The sequence below is a fragment of the Nannospalax galili genome, unplaced genomic scaffold (genome assembly GCF_000622305.1).
Source record: "Nannospalax galili isolate Female #2095 unplaced genomic scaffold, S.galili_v1.0 scaffold429, whole genome shotgun sequence".
NCBI classification, from domain to species: Eukaryota; Metazoa; Chordata; class Mammalia; order Rodentia; family Spalacidae; genus Nannospalax; species Nannospalax galili.
The window spans coordinates 5,894,055-5,899,057 of record NW_008360330.1 but is presented as its reverse complement, the minus strand read 5'-3'; positions in this window follow the sequence as shown (position 1 = coordinate 5,899,057).

The window sequence follows — 5,003 nt, the reverse complement described above, 5'->3', positions numbered from 1 at the left end:
ATGAAAATATTCTCAAAACATTGTACACTTCAAGTTTTACTACATTTTGTGTGCCAACTGTTTAGATAATTGCTATAGACAGAACATCAACATGATGAAGCCCATTTCTTTGACTGTTAACCAAATTTAATTTTAAAAGTATACAAAAAGACTATGTAAATAAATTAAAACTTTCATGATAATCATTGGTGATTTTTGCTGAAATGATGCCAAAAGTTACAGAATAATTCCATAATTATATTTGAGTTACATAGGTTTCTGTTTTATCCCTCATCCAACATCACTGGCTCAGCCAAACATCTCAGTGCATGCCATAATACTTAAATTCTGCCATTTTTGACAACTATAGCTTCCCAAATATTACTCAGCTGGGTTCTCTATATAATTCAATTTGGTTCTTATGATGATTTATTTGCTGAGTTATGGGATCATATTTTATTTGATAGACTGTGATAATTTATAACTTTTTAAAATTTTGTTTTGTTAACTTTTTTTTTGTTTGAGACAGGGTCTCACTATGGAGCCACACCTGGCTTAGAACTTGTTATGTAGACCAGACTGGCCTCATCTCACAAAGCTCCACCTGCCTCTGTCTCCCAAATACTGGGATTAAAGGCATGCACCACTATACCAGCTAATTTTTAATTTTTTTCCGTTTTTGTTATTGAATTTTTGTGATTTTCATGTAGTATATTTTGATCAAATTTAGATTCCCCTCCCCTGTCCACATTTCCCCTTACTGCTCCCCACTCAATTTAATGTACTCTACTATACATATAACAAGGCCTATAGAGCCTAACTTGTGTCCTCAAATGTCCTTTAGCGTGTGTCTACCCACTGGAACCTGGTTAACCTAAGAGTCACAACCTTGGAAGAGACCTGACTGTCCCCCCTCCCAGCAGTCATTGGTTACCAATAGTTCCTCAGGTTGGGTTGGGGTTTCTTATGTACTCTCCCATATCTGTGCTGGGACTTTATCTGGTTTGAACTTACATGAGATTTGTGCATGCTGTTACTATTGCTGTGAGTTCATCTGAGTAAGTGATCGGCTGTCAGGAAAACTATATTTTCTTGTGGTCATCTACCACCTCTGGCTTTTACAGTCTTTCTACCACATCTTCAGCAATGATCCCTGAGTCTTGGGAGGCAGAAGTTTCATATAAGTGTCTTACTCAGGGATAAGCAGTCTGTAACCTCTTGTTCTCTGCATGTTGGCCAGTTGTGGGTTTCTGTGTTAATCACCATCTGCTGCATAAGGAAGCTTCTCTGGTGAGAGTTGACAGATGTATTAATGTATGGGTATAAAAATAAGGCATTAGCATAGGTTAAGTTATTATAGCAGTCACTGTTTAGATGTTCTCGTTTTTTGCTATGTTTTTATAGTAGACGGAATCCCTCTCAAACTGGCCAACATCCCATGGAAAACAAATGATGTAGAGACCTGAAAGTTCAGTGTCTTGCCACAACTGGAGGAAGATCATTCCACACCTACCATCCCCTCCAAGGCTCAGGGACTTTTTTGGAAGAGGTTGGTGGAAAGAATGTAAGAGCCAGAGGAAGGGGTGGAATGTTAACTGGAAATGTCCTCCAGCCACTATGCAGCTGGCAAGTTATAGTCACACCTCCTTCCCACTCTCATTAAGGAGTAGAGGGAGGAGTCAGTTACCCCTCCCACCCAATCAGTGGACCTTAGCTTCATGTGGGGGGAGGGGCAAAGGATATATAAGCTGAGAACACCAAGAGGCACCTCTCTCACAATTTTGTGTGGCTGTCAGGAAGTCATAGGATCTGTATTTGAGCATGGCACATCTGTAAATGTGGGATGGCCACTCTTCTGTAAATGAAGTACTAGCCTATGCTCTGACAAAATAAAATAAAATAAAAATAATAAAATAAAATATAAAAATAAGGCATTAGGAGTCAGTTTAATACTATAACTACTTAGCAGAAAACCAGTATTAGGCTTTCCCCTATACCCTGTGACATGTCTAACTTTAGGTTCCTAGGCCTGATATCAATGTCAGGTATGGGTTCCATCCTATGAAGTGGATCTTAAATCCAATTAGAAAGTGGTTGGTTACTCCCATAATATTTATGCCACTATTGCACCAGTGAACATATATTGTCAGGCCAGTATTTATAGCTCACAGGATTTACAGCTGGGAAGGTTGATCATTATTTTTCTCTTCAGATACCACGCATAGCACCTTCCAGCACTATGAAAGCTAGCCAGTAGAGATGAGGCTTTGAAGTTAGCACAGCTTGATCTCTCCTTGTTTGTTCTATAGCTTATGTATGTAGTATCTTCAGAAATACGGTCTCACTGTGGAGTTCTGATGGTAAGAGCAGAGGCAATGGCCACTATTGTTTTAGGGTCTATGGGACCCCTTTTTTTGTTTTATGTATGAATTTTTTCCCGCATGTATGTAAGTGCACCATGGTACGCCTGGTGCATTAAGAAGCCAGAAAAGAGTGCTGGATACCCTAGAACTGGAGTTGAGAACATTGTTATCTACTGTGTGGGTTCTAGGAATGAATCCTGGGTCCTCTGCAAGAGCAGCCAGAAATCTTAACAGCTGAGTCTTTCCGGCCCTAATCTGTAACTTTTAAAGATTTAAATATATGGCATGTTGGCCTCAATTTTTTGTTGTTGTTAATCTCATAAATGTTACTGATGGGGTTGCATATATATATATATATATATATATTGCATGTTCTGCCTCATTACAATTGTCTATATAGTTTTAGCCCCCCTCCCTACTACTTAATTCCCCCATACACACACCACACACACACACACACACACACACACACACATTGTAAAGACATGTACTTACCCATTTCTGACTTCCCTGTGTGGTGTCTAGAACAGTGATAGTAGACAGACACTCAATAAATAGGTTTTGAATGTCACTAAATCATACACATAGGAAATGGGAAGTACACCTTGAGAAAATTCTCCAAGTTTGGTGTGGTAACATATATCTGTAATCTGGGATTGAGAGGTAGATGCAGGAAAATCAGGAGTTCAAGATCATTCTTAGTATACAGAGAGTTCACGATTAGCCCGAGTTACATGTGACCCTGTCTCAAAAAAAATAGTTTTCTAGATATAGTGTATTTAAGAAATCCAACAGGCAAGAGTGAAAGCTGTTGAAACTCCAGCTTCTTGTCCCCAGGGCATATAACACATATGCAATAGTGAGGTTACCCAACCTGCAATGCTGCGGTGCATCCTTTGACACAATAAACAGCTAACATAGGTGAGACAGTCACTGACTCAGAGTTGTACTGGCCAATGTGCAGTAATGAAATAGACATCTTGGAATGACTTTTAGAGTGAAAAATGGGAACACATTAAATTTCATAATAAAGATAAAAAGCCACTCTCCAGAACTATATGTGATCCCTTTATAATATTCTAATAGCCCATCTTTTGGTTTCAGTGGAGTCTACTGAACACCAATAAAAATCCAAGTGACAGTTCCGATGATTTTAGCAGTATATCAATAATCATCTATTAGAAATTTGAAGGCTCAGTGAGCAAAGTGCTTGATGTGCAAGCAGAAGGAGATGAGTTTGAATCCCCAGCACTCACACTGACCTCTGGCCTCCACACATGCACACATGAGCAAGCATATGCATACACACACACACATACACACACACACAGAAAGAATGAAGGGAAAGGAAAAGGAAAGGAAAGAAGAAAGAAAAATATTTAAAAGAAAATAAGTTTCAGGGCTGGAGAGATGGCTCAGCAGTTAAGAGTACTAGCTGTTCTTGCAGAGGACCCAGATTTAGTTCCCCAGCACCCACATGGCAGCTAACAACTGTCTGTCAGTTCCAGGAAATCCAATGCCTTTTTCTGGCATTTTCTTTGCAGGCATTCATTGCACACATGTTACTTTTACATGTTACTTTTCTTATACAGGCTTGTAGACAAAAGAGCATACACATAAAATTATGAATGAATAAATTAAATTTAAAAAAAGAAAAAAATTGGCAGAACATGATGGCACACACCTTTAATCCCTGCACCTGGAAGGCAGAGGCAGGTGGATCTCTGTGAGTTCAAAGCCAGCTTAGTCTACACAGTGAGTCCAGGTGTGCCAAGACTACATATTAAGACCAGGAGGGCCTCTAAAAGTTTAAAGCCAGCTCAAGCTACATAGTGAGTTCAAGTCAAGCCTGGGATATACAGCAAAACTCTTGTCTTCAAACTGCCCCCTCAAAAAAAAAAAAAATGACAAAGGGGCTGGAGAGCTAGCTCAGTCATTAAGAGCACTGGTCTTGCAGGGGACCTAGGTTGGGCTCTCGGCACCCATATGACAGCTAACTGCTTACTGTCCATAAGTGCAGTTCCAGGGGACCTGACGCCCTCTTCTGGCCTCCTTGAGCATCGCATTCCCATGCACTCACTTACATGCATGCAGACAAAACACACATACACACATAAAGTAAAAAATGAATTCTAGAGATTTTTTTTAAATAATAAAATAGGAGCTGGAAAGATGACTCAGCAGTTAAGAGCACTGGCGGCTCTTGCAGAGGAACCAGGTATGGTTCCCAACACCCATATGAAGGCTAACAATGGTATTTCATAACTCCAGTTCCAGGGGATCCAACACCCTCTTCTGACATCTGCAGGTATTGCATGGCACAGGTACACTTACATACATGCAGGTAATACACTCATACACACAAAATTTAAAAAAAAATAAATGAAATATTTTTTAAAGTAAAATAAAATAATAAAATAATTTAAAAATTGACCAAGATTTTCTACTAGGTTGATGAGGCTGATTAAATTCTAAGGGACAAAATTAAATTTTTTCTTTCTTTCTTTTAATTTATTTATTTGGCTTGATTTTTTTAAGGCAAGATTTGACTATGTAGTCCAAGTGGCCTTGAACTCAGACCTTCCTTCCTCAACCTTGTGAGTGCTGGACTTACAAACTGAACTACCATGCTTTTCAATAGACTTCTATTACATTTCTTAC